The sequence below is a fragment of the Oculina patagonica genome, chromosome 11 (genome assembly GCF_052425735.1).
Source record: "Oculina patagonica isolate OP01 chromosome 11, crgOcupat, whole genome shotgun sequence".
Lineage (NCBI taxonomy): Eukaryota > Metazoa > Cnidaria > Anthozoa > Scleractinia > Oculinidae > Oculina > Oculina patagonica.
The window spans coordinates 11,160,475-11,173,757 of record NC_135768.1 but is presented as its reverse complement, the minus strand read 5'-3'; positions in this window follow the sequence as shown (position 1 = coordinate 11,173,757).

Sequence of the window (13,283 nt, the reverse complement as noted above, 5' to 3'; positions counted from 1 at the left end):
AAGTCGACTTAGTCGATTAGTAAGGCCTTTCGTAACTTTTTTCCAGCTTAAAAAAGCCGGAAAAAAGTTACGAAAGGCCTAAAAAATTCTTCGTCTCACGAAAAGTCACTTATTGCTAACCAAAACAAACTCCTCATATCGCAAAATTTAAACCAAAAATAGGCCTCGCACTGGGTCTATGGGAGGGGCAGTGGCCTGTTAAATTTGAACTCCGCACCGTCCTGTCCGGGTACAAGCTCACGCTGGGGTCATTATGTTGTGTTCTTGAGCAAGACAGTTAACTTTCATATGTAGTGCCTCTCTCTCCACCCAGATGTTTTTGGGTACCGGCGAATTTAATTCTGGAGTAACCCTGCGATGGACTAGCACATCCCATTCTGGGAGGAGTATACTGATCTGTGGATGTTCGAGCAAAGGAGAAAACCATTTTGACAAATTTATCTGGTGGAAATTGGTTCGCTTTGCCAAACAGATTTAGTAATTGAGCCAAAGGGGAAGATTAACAGAAAGTGGAGACTTTTTACCAGCCAGTTAATCTTTATTGGTTGAGATCTTAAACCGTAGGCATTTCCAAGGTGTTAGACAAAGAACCAAAAAACAACCACTGTTTTTAACGCCGAGTGCGTGGTCCGAAAACAGAGGTAAAAGTAATGAAAAAGTTTAATCAAATAAAAATTCGAAAACGTGGAAAGCGATCACAGGTGCGGCGGAACAAATGCCTTTTACCTAATATATTAATTAAAACGTCATTCCAATTTTATAAACAGCGCGAACAATAAAGGCTAATTAAAAGTTGCGGTAAACACTTTTCGGCTTGGCCAACAAAAGTTAATCAATTAAACCGTTTCATTCACTGACGGTAACGGGAAGTGTTGGCTTGATTTCCGCCGCTCTTTCGAGTCCGGTCTTTGTTCCTTATTTTCCGAGCAGCGGCAGGTAATAAAACATACGAAAAGCGGGGTTTCCACAGTTCCTAAACCATATATACACGTGCTAACTTACGCTAACCACGACAAACATTTTTTTTGGTTTAATATTAAATTACCTTACCTTGTTGTCTCTGTTTCAGTGGCATTACCTGTAACTAGCTATCGCGAAGAGATATGAAGCATGACCACCACAAACAGTTGTTTCGAGGCGGTTCCTTTTTTGGTCACTTTTTTTGGATGTTTCCGAGTAATTACTGCCAGTTTCAGTACTCCAGTTACTCTACTTACTATGATTTAACCAGAACTGAATTGTAGGTGGCCACAGGAAATAATTAATAATAATTATTCTCGGCGCCAATGTAGCGTAACCATGCAAAGAAACAACTTTTGTGCAGTGCAAATGTCACATGGGAAAGTTTGCTAGAACTATGTGAGAAGATTAACGTAACAAAGTTGTTTGAATCACACAATTCACTTTCTTGCTTATATTTCTTTAATGCACTGAAAAGTTTAATTAGAATGCGATAAAACATACTTCAACACAATTACCTTATTCTTACTAATTTTCGAGAGCACTAATTTTCGCGATTTCGCGTTTTCAAAATAATCGCGAAATTTAATACGCGCGAATAAAACATTTCGAAATTTAAACCCGCGAAAACTAATACCATATTTTATATCAAAACAATAATTTTTGGAACTGCAACTAGCTTTCTTTGAAAATATCGTTCCGTCATGTTTTTGACTACCACCCTTCCAGGCATGATTACTGTTTTTTTCAGCTTGTAAATCGGCCAAAGCCCTTAAAGCACAGTCACCAAAGTTTCCGTTTGTAGGCATCTTGTAGTAACATTGAGTCTGACCTTTGTGTATTTCCAGTAGTTCCTTAGTCTTTGACGGCTGATCCATAAAACATTGACTAAATCGCGAAATTTAATACACTTTTCCTCTTAATTTTTCTTGCAGTCGCGAAAATAAATACTCGCGAAATTCGGCTCCCAAATTTTCGCGAAATTAAGTACGCGCGAAAATTAGTAAGAATAAGGTAGCTTGTTAGACTTGTTTATGAAAGCTTTTCCCAAGGGTTATTATCAGAGCGAAAATTCACGTAAGCCTAGCGATAACAAAACTCACTGCAATGCATTTTCGCTTCTATATTGGCTAAGAAAAGTTTCCTACTTTGGAAGAGATTATGAATCCTGATACCTTTCCTTTTTTGATCCCCGTTTTCTTTTATTCGCTCCCCGTTTAATTTAATCTACAAGAAATTCTGATGAGCGCCAAAAAGCAAACAGAACAAACGAGTCTAAACAAATCGGATAAACTGTTTTTTACAAAGAGCTAAAAGGAATCCGTAGATATACAATTCGGTCTTTCATATCACTTAAAAATCCCTGGTTTCTGAATCAAGTTAAAAAATCTAAATCACCCCTTTGTAAAATGCTTTTCCTTACCTTCACAGGAACCCTTGTGAGACTAAAACCATGAGTTACGCAAACGTGCTATCCAAACTCCCTTTTTCCCGCTTCAAAGCACAGTACTATACGTGAAATAATTACTACTACTGCTACTATTTTCTAGTTTTGGGCTTGCTAAAATGTCAAGTTGTCAAAAAATGACGTCACCATGGAGGCGTGCTTAGGTTGCTAAAATGTCAACTTGTCAAAAAATGACGTCACCATGGAGGCGTGCTTAGGTTGCTAAAATGTCAACTTGTCAAAAAATGACGTCACCATGGAGGCGTGCTTAGGTTGCTAAAATGACAACTTGTCAAAAAATGACGTCACCATGGAGGCGTGCTTAGGTTGCTAAAATGTCAACTTGTCAAAAAATGACGTCACCATGGAGGCGTGCTTAGGTTGCTAAAATGTCAACTTGTCAAAAAAAATAATGTTTTTGGTAATTTTTTGATGACGTCACGACGGAGGCGTGCTTGGGCTGCTAGAATGTCAACTTGTCAAAAAACAATTGTTTTTCAAGAGACTTTGCTTTGTATTTCATCTCGACTAGTACGTTGTAACAATGATATGGCGTGGTTTGTGGAAGGGAAAGTAAAATTCGCTAATTGAATGACACAAGAGGTTATATTGTGTGATTGGTCCACATTAATATCTTTTTCACATATAGAGAAAGCAAGAATAAACTCTTACCTCGCCTCTTTAGCATACATACGTACATGAACTTTATTTTAACATGCATTTAAGTATTCTAAAGTGTCTTGTTAAACCTAATGGGTTATTCCAGTATTCAGTAAGCCTTCTTGACACTTGTAACAGTAGATAACGTTCGGAAAATTCAGATATGGGTTTGGCAAAAACGCGAGGTTTTTTAAACACCGTTTTAATTCTGTTTTAATAACACTCAAATACACTGCACTGAGCTACTGTACAAATACCGTATTGACAATTTACACATCAAAGTTTTACAAAAAGTGGTATAACACTCACATTAGGTCTAGTCCCCATTTTCAGCTGGAATAATGTTCTACAGTACTAGCAGGGGTGGGGCCGAAAACTCCTGAAATTTTCGTTCTGAATCATCCAACAAAAAGTGACGTCACATCCGGTCGATAAATGGCGCCGCGCTCGTTTTCGCGAAGTGCAAAAGTGAAGTTTCAGCACGGGTAAGATTTCTTCGTATTTGTGAACCAACACTTTCGTGATATTTTATAATGAGGATATCAGCTGGTTGTGGAGTCATTGCTTTGACTTCCTGAGCAAAGATTTTGGCAAGGAAGAGACGTTTCGTATCGTTTTGTTGGGGGAAAACAGAGACCAAAGTGCCATTTCATGGCGGATATTTTACACTCTGAAAACAAGTGGCGTTTCAACTTTTGGCTCTAGTAAATCCTGATGCATCATTAACGTCGTGTTCAATAGCCCACGAACTCTACCACACCATGGCTGAAATATTGGTGGTAATAGTTTGCAGTGGTTAGTGCGGGAAGGTAATTAACCCTCGCCGTAAAGTTTTGGAAGTCGCTGTCGTCGAAGCTGTTGTTGTTCTTCGTCCACGTGTGTTCATGAGTCGAGGGAAGCTGAAGGTTGGTCTTTTATTTTTCTGACTTTCTTGTTGTTTCCAGTGACAAACACTTCATGTCCATTCGGCTTTAAAGGATATCAAGCACATTTTTGTACCGCGATCATGGACTTATCCACTATTTAAAATGCATATTCAGTATTTTTGTATCGTCACCCTCCCCTAGCCTTAAAGCATGAAGCAGTCCTTTATATGATCTTTTCCAGGGAAAGGGCAAAGTCTCCTGATTTACATTACATCCTGATTTACATTACATTCCTCTAAGGGTGATTGGTAGAAGGAACTTTTTTTCTGCTCTCCCTCATGACCAGTAGGGGACGAATTATAATTTATTATCCACCTGCAATATTAAATAAAGTAAAGTACAAGCTAGTAATATTGATGTGGATCAATATCCAAGTGCAATCAGTACAGTACAAAAAGGAGTGAAAATAGTAACAATATCATATGAGATGATATTTTTAGTTCATTTAGTTGCCATGGAAACAAAAGCATGCCTTTCTTCAGCTTTGAACATACAGTCTGAGATCAGTAAGATTATAAATCTCTATAATCTCTGTAAAGTACTGTATATTTTTACTCACCCTGCAAGCTCATAAAAATACAGCGCAACTCCTAAAAACTTTACCAGTTTAATTAAATGATACATGGAGGAGTACAAGTGTTTCTTGACAGGTTTGTGTACTCCCTATTGATATTATTTCATCCTTCTTTGAAACAGAGGTGAAATAATTTTGTTTCATACGGAAAAAATGAAAACTGGAACTTGGCAACTTGCCCGGGCAAATTGCAGAGAGCAAACTGTTCAATCAATATTGGCCAGAACATTGCACTATAACATTGCAAAGTTCCCATCAAAATAATTTTTTATGGTTTAGTTTAAGAGAAACCAACACTGTTCATATACAGTATTCTTTTTATACTGACCTGTTTATGTATATAGTACATGCACATTTTTAGTTGTCTGTTGGATTTTGACTTGCCCTACAGGCTCAGCATGAGGGATGACCCAAGTTGTAAATGGATTAAAATTATTAGTAGTTTGTATTTCATTTTAGTCCTGCTATGTGCATCACATGAGGTTTTCTTTTCCATGTGCAGCAGTTTTTTTTTTTTTAAAAAAAATACACATATCAAATAAATTACCCCCAATAATTTACAGCAAGGCGCCCAAAAGTGTGACCACTTTTAATTGATTCACATTCTTTTGTGCAGATTTAATCCAATCAAAAGCCGTGGATAGCTTGCAGTTGACTTATGATTGGATTAAATCTGCACGAAAGAATGTGAATAAATTAAAAGTGGTCACACTTTTAGGTGCCTTGCTGTAACCCCCCTCCTCCACAATCCCTAACTGACTATGTAATTTTCTGTTGTTATGAGAATGGGGCAAAGAAAAACATTCCCTTGTTCTTCTGCATACCCTTCAAATGTTCTAACTCCTAGGAGACTTACCTCCAACTAGGCCATTTCTTTAGGTTTATTATTCTTTGCCTTTGCAAATACCTTTAAGAAAGTTAAAAGGACATTTCTCTCTTGTGCCCTGAAAATAATTTATGCTAAAGGCTTCTGGCTTAGATTATTTATGACCTCATTTTTTGCAATGATTATGTTGTTGCAGAAAAAAAGTATCCATGATGGTTTTTTTTATTGCTGCAAAACACACATACTAGACAATATACAAATATTACAAATACAACATCTAAATTTACATCTAAATTTTATACTTACTCTAAAATTGTTACAGTTGTTAGAAAGGGTATTCACAAAGTACAAAAAAAGGAAAGACTACGATATAAATTATACAAATACTTAACATTCTTCTCCACTAAGTACAAAAAAAAAAAGATAAATTATAATATTTGAAAAGCAGCCCATTTTTTTCTTAAAAATTCCATTTTTTTCCATTATGTGCTATGCATAGTTCAGTTTCATATTTTATTTGAACTTTAAATTCAAAAGCTTTAATACTTGGAATAGTTTGGTTCCTTCTACAATCCCATAGATAGAGATTTGCGATAATGAGAAGATAGTTCAGTAAGGGGCATGTTCTTGTTATGATGCCTACAATTATGTCTTTTTTACTAAGAGAAATTCTCTCCTTAATTGTAATGGAAAACCAGTACAGTTCAAATTCATCCCAGAAAGTTTTCGAGTGTGGACAGCTGTATAAAAGATGATGCAATGTTTCTAAATCTGTCTTACAAAAGGAGCATTTATTACAAGTCCTGAAGCCAATTTTGTAAAGTTTTGTATTAGTAAATAGAAGAGAATTAAGTACCTTGTACTGAAATGCTTTAACGTAAGGCTCAAGTGCAACATTATGTGGAAGCATAAACACTTTCTGCAAAGAATCAATTGAGAAATGAAACTCATCTTGCAATTTGTTAAAGGCAGTAGGAAATTGGGCCTTTCCTTTTATTAACAATGAATAATAACGGAGATATCAAAAACATTATTATAATTGATGACAAAAGACAATGAAATCGCACGTAGAGTCGTATTATTTTTACATTCACGGGGTACAGCATGACGAAGGCCGGCCCAGGTGAGAAAATTTGTTTTGTCAATTTTGTTCCTAATAATGTTAAACGATTCAGTATTAGTTAAATTGAACAACAAATCACTAAATACCAAAACTATACCGGAATCAAAGAAGTTTTTATAGAAGATTGGTGAACTGTTAATTCGGATTTCTTTGTTATTCCATATATGATATTACGCCAGCCCTTTATTGACGCAAAGTTTTCACGAATCTCTGACCACCACTTTAGGAGTTCAGAGTAAAAGAGTGAATTAATGGTGTAATCTTTTGTGTCAAAGTTGCATCGGAGAAAAAAAAGGCCTCCTAATTTTGCCAGAAGATGCCGTAAATAATTTTTCCATGTACCTTTACTTTCGCTACATATTCTTTTTAACCAGGCCAAACGCAAGGATTTAATCATACATTCTAGGTCTATCATTTTTAAACCTCCATTCTCGAATTCGTTTATTGTTGACAATCTAGTAACCTTGTCCTTACCATTACATAAGAATTTAAACAGTAGTCGATTCAATTCAACGACCACATCATTCGGGGTTGGCATCAAAGAGGCTACATAGACAAACTTAGGAATAACTAAGGATTTAATTATGGTAACCTTACCATAAATAGATAGGCCTCTAGACGACCAAACATTAATTAGCTTCTTTATCTTGTCTAAATTCTCGATGAAATTCTTTTCCAGCAGCAACTTTTGATCATACCGGTAGGTGTAGAAGACCCCAAGGGCCTTAATTGGCTCGCTTGGCCATTTTATACCTAAAGGTTTACTTTTGTTATTCCTGGAGGACCCGATCCACAATGCCTTCAGTTTTGGTAAAGTTTATCATTAAACCGGATGCTTTCTTAAAAATTTCTAGTAAATCAAAGAGTGCTTGAGCTGATCATGAGTTTACGTCTGCAAGAACTGCAGTCATATCGTCGGCATATTGAAGTAATTTCGTCTCTTCTCCTCCTACCGAGATGCCTTTTATAATGTCACATCTTGACGAACAGCAATCGCCAGGGCCTCAGCTGCTAGGACAAAAATATATGGGGATAGGGGGGTCCCCTTGTCTAACGCCACGTTCAAGAAGGAAGTGTAATCGGATGTGTTGCCATTATTTATTACACAACTTTGGATATTCTTGTAAAAAGTTTTAACCCAATGAATAAAGTCCGGGCCAAAATTAAAAGCCCCAAGGCAGTTTAATATGAAATCCCATTCAACACTGTCAAACGCCTTTTAAAAATCTATAAAAATCATCAAGCCAGGAATATTCTCCATGACAGTAAATTCCATTATGTCAAAAATAGATCTTATTGTTTCGCCGATGTAACGGTCTTTAACGAAACCAGTTTGATTGTAATGAACGATACTTGGTAAAACATTTTTTATTCTAGATGCTATGACTTTTGACATAATTTTTGCATCCACATTTACCAAAGAAATTGGTCGCCAATTTTCTAACAGAGTGCGGTCCTTTCCCTTCTTTTCAATGAGAGTAATCACAGCTTGTTTTTGAGAGAAGGACATTTCACCTTTCTCAAAACACTCATTAACACATTTAACAAAAGGTTCACTAATTAAAGGTCATAGCTTTCTATAAAACTCAATTGGGATTCCGTCATTTCCTGGGGCTTTGTTGTAGGAAAACGTTTCAAGAATCAGCTCGCATTCTTCCAAAAGAATTTTTCCTTCACAGGCTTGCTTCTGCTCTTCTGTCAACTTTGAAATATTCAGATTACTTAGAAACGATTTGGCGTCATTATTAGCCGTCCTATTATTACCAGATGAATATAAATCTTGATAAAAGCGCCCCGATTTATACTAGAGACGGATGATCCGTCTGGACGAACTTGCATTTTAATTAGGCGAGCATTTTTTAGTTCGTCCGATAATTCGTCTGTGTATAAATACGGGCAAACAGACGGATTATCGGTCCAGACCAACTATCTTATTCCTAAGTTTGTCTACGTAGCCTCTTTGATGCCAACCCCGAATGATGTGGTCGTTGAATTAAATCGACTACTGTTTAAATTCTTATGGAATGGTAAGGACAAGGTTACTAGATTGTCAACAATAAACGAATTCGAGAATGGAGGTTTAAAAATGATAGACCTAGAATGTATGATTAAATCCTTGCGTTTGGCCTGGTTAAAAAGAATATGTAGCGAAAGTAAAGGTACATGGAAAAATTATTTACGGCATCTTCTGGCAAAATTAGGAGGCCTTTTTTTTCTCCGATGCAACTTTGACATAAAAGATTACACCATTAATTCACTCTTTTACTCTGAACTCCTAAAGTGGTGGTCAGAGGTTCGTGAAAACTTTGCGTCAATAAAGGGCTGGCGTAATATCATATGGAATAACAAAGAAATCCGAATTAACAGTTCACCAATCTTCTATAAAAACTTCTTTGATTCCGTATAGTTTTGGTAAGTGATTTGTTGTTCAATATAACTAATACTGAATCGTTTAACATTATTAGGAACAAAATTGACAAAACAAATTTTCTCACCTGGGCCGGCCTTCGTCATGCTGTACCCCGTGAATTTAAAAATAATACGACTCTACGTGCGATTTCATTGTCTTTTGTCATCAATTATAATAATGTTTTTGATTATATCTCCGAGAAAAGATCAAAGCATTATTATTCATTGTTAATAAAAGGAAAGGCCCAATTTCCTAGTGCCTTTAACAAATTGCAAGATGAGTTTCATTTCTCCATTGCAGATTCTTTGCAGAAATTAGTGTTTATGCTTCCACATAACGTTGCACTTGAGCCTTACGTTAAAGCATTTCAGTACAAGGTACTTAATTCTCTTCTATTTACTAATACAAAACTTTACAAAATTGGCTTCAGGACTTGTAATAAATGCTCCTTTTGTAAAACAGATTTAGAAACATTGCATCATCTTTTATACAGCTGTCCACACTCGAAAACTTTCTGGGATGAATTTGAACTGTACTGGTTTTCCATTACAAAGGAGAGAATTTCTCTTAGTAAAAAAGACATAATTGTAGGCATCATAACAAGAACATGCCCCTTACTGAACTATCTTCTCATTATCGCAAATCTCTATCTATGGGATTGTAGAAGGAACCAAACTATTCCAAGTATTAAAGTTTTTAATTTTAAAGTTCAAATAAAATATGAAACTGAACTATACATAGCACATAATGGAAAAAAAATGGAATTTTTAAGAGAAAAATGGGCTGCTTTTCAAATATTATAATTTATCTTTTTTTTTTGTACTTAGTGGAGAAAGAATGTTAAGTATTTGTATAATTTATATCGTAGTCTTTCCTTTTTTTGTACTTTGTGAATACCCTTTCTAACAATTGTAACAATTTTAGAGTAAGTATAAAATTTAGATGTAAATTTAGATGTTGTATTTGTTATATTTGTATATTGTAATATGTGTTTTTTGCAGCAATAAAAAAAAACCCTCATGGATACTTTTTTTCTGCAGCAACATAATCATTGCAAAAAATGAGGTCATAAATAATCTAAGCCAGAAGCCTTTAGCATTTCAGGGCACAAGAGAGAAATGTCCTTTTAACTTTCTTAAAGGTATTTGCAAAAGTAAAGAATAATAAACCTAAAGAAATGGCCTAGTTGGAGGTAAGTCTGCTAGGGGTGAGAACATTTGAAGGGTATGCAGAAGAACAAGGGAATGTTTTTCTTTGCCCCATTCTCATAATAATAATAATGATAATAATAATAATAATAATAATAATAATAATAATAATAATATATTTTATTTAGACACGATAAATTTACAGCATAGCTGATGTGGTCGTGTTTAAGTTACCTAAGAAATAATCATAACAAAACTAACACTAAGATAAATACGAATACTAACTAAACTTATTTACAATATACAAGATATTTACAATATTTACACGCACTAGCCTATTTACAATTTTCTTTTTACAATATCGAGATTTTTGATGGCCTTTAGTTCCCTATTGAAGGAAGCTAAGCTTTCTTTAGCCCTCCAGGCATTGGGCAAATTATTCCACCTTTTTGCGCCAATGTATGAAACTGATTTCAGTTTAAGGTTAGTTTTTGACTTGGGCAAGACTAAGCAGTTCTGACGTCTCAGGTCATATATACTATGCTGCTTCCGAAAAAGAAATTGGATACCCAATGGAGCAGTTCCTTCAAATACTGTGTATACTAGAGTTAGAATTTTAGTGTTATAGTTAGTTTCTAGCTAGCGTTCGCCATTTTACCCTTTGAAGGACATCCACAGAGGGTGTATACCAGTCTAATTTATGAATTGTTTTTGCGGCACGGACATGAATCTTCTCAAGTTCTTAAAAGACAGTACTGCCGCAAGAACCCCATACAGTTATGCCGTATGTAACAGATGGTAAGATGACTTTAAAGTAGAAATCAGTTTTTGGTTTAACAGGTAGGAAATGCATAGATTGTAGCAAGTTTAGCTTCTGGGTGTATGACTTAATGAGAGCGTTTACATGAGTGTCCCATTTGAGTTCATTATCCAGGTGAACGCCCAAACATCTGGAAGAAGTCACCAGTTTTATCGGATTACCTCCAAGTGATACCTGCCCTAGTGGTCCAATGAAATGCCGGCCTCGGGATAACATCATATACTCGGTCTTCCCTGGATGTGGAGTTAGCTGGTTTTTGCAGCACCACTTGTATAATCTCTCTAGAATGGCGTTTAGCTTCTCTGCAACCTTTTCATGGGCCTGTGCGGATGCATAAATGGTAGTGTCATCCGCGTACATATGTAAGTCCCCTTCACCTTCAGTTACATCCGGGAGGTCATTGCAGAATAGTGAAAACAGAGTCGGACCCAGTACTGATCCTTGAGGAACGCCGTACTTTACCATTCTCCTTTCTGATTTATAGCCATTAACAATTGTTACCTGGGATCGGTTTGTCAGGTAGTCTCTGATCCATGACCACAGGTCTCCTGCAATTCCAAGGCTTTGTAGTTTCTGTAGTAGAAGGGAGTGAGACACAGTGTCAAACGCCTTCCGGAAGTCCACAAATACCACACCCACTACAAGATTGTTGTCAAGGGCTTGCCTCCAGTCCTCAGTCATTTTGATTAATAGATGCTCCGTTGACATGCCCTTCTTGTACGCCCATTGGTTGTTGTTTGCAAGGTCATGTGTGCTAACATGTGAAGTGACTGTAGCTGCGACACAAGACTCCATTATCTTGCCAGGCACACTAAGAAGGGAGATGGGTCGATAATTTAATTTATCTGTTTCGTCATTGTTCTTGTATACAGAGCACACGTTAGCGGATTTCCACATTACTGGAACCGTATTGGTTAACGCACTTAATTTAAATATTGAAAGCAGTGATGGCACGATCGCATTTCTTGCTAGCTTGAGGAGCTTGGGTGCTACTTTATCTGGACCACTTGCCTTGTCTTTCTTTAGTTTTATCAGTGATTTCGTGATCACATCAGATGTTACCTCAATTGCCATGACAGTGGGTGTTACATTAGTAATAGAAGCTTTCAGATCTGCAGAGAGCTTGGGAAGTTCACCAGCAAGTTTCTCACCAATCGTGGAAAAGTGTTCATTCAAGATGTCTGCTTTCCTTTGGTCAGATGTCTTTAAGACTCCATCCGAATTTCTGATGGCCACCGGAGCACCCGAAAAATTGTAACAGGCAGCTTTCTTCACCAGTTTCCAATAGGATTTACACTTCTTAACTTGGTCAAAAAGATCAGAGTAGTATGCACACTTCACCCATCTGACTTAATCAGTGACCCGGTTTCTCAGTTCCCGATATTGTGCCCAGAGATCTTCATTCTTGGTTCTTCTTGCCTTCAACAATGTTTTATACCGAAGATTCATCAGGTGACGTATCTGCGGTGTGATCCAAGGAAGAGACTGACTCCTGGTCTTGACTTTTCTTTTTGGTGCGTGCCTGTCACAAATGTCATTGAATATGGTAGTCCAAGCCCAATAACTGTCATCAGGGTCGTTAAACGCCGAACACACAGACCACGGCGCGTCTTCGACATCTCGGATGAACTCTGACTGGTTAAATCTTTTAAAGGTGCGGCCATGTACGATTTTGGGGGGCAGTCTTCTGAATTTTGTCTGCAAACATCCATAAATCAGCTTGTGGTCAGAAATACCCAGTTCCAGGGAACGTGTGTTCTTTATCATGTCCACTCTACTGGCTATGACCAGATCTATCAGGGTCGAGGAGTCTCCTGTCACTCTTGTGGGTTCCTTGTTCATGACGGTATAGTTGAACTGAAGTAAGGACTTTTGCAGCCTTCTGCCAAAAACGGAGGAGATGATATTTCCTTGCCGCTTAGAGAAATCACAGTTAAAGTCACCGACGATAAAGACGTTTTTGTATTTCAACCATAGTTTCTCAAGAGTCTGATGGAAAGTTTCGAAGAAGCTGAAGTTATCTGGGGGGCGATAGATGGTTCCCACAATAAACGCACTGGAGTCAATTTGCAATTTTAGCCATATGCCCTCTTTTTGCTCGGTTTCCAAAGATCTCATTCGTTGGGTGCAGATCTGTGTCGTTACGTATACCAGACATCCTCCTCCTGATGTCCCAGTTTGACGATCTCTTCTCACGATCTTGTAGTTCTCCACCTCGAGTTGTCTGTCAGATATGGTGTCGTCCAGGTGAGTCTCCGTGATTGACAAGATATCAAATTTGCACACGCTCAAGAGTAGTCGTACTTCATCTACCTTATTTCGTAGACTACGGATATTGATGTGGGCAATGTTAAGATTGTTAGATCCTAGGCTCATTGCCTTTGCAAAG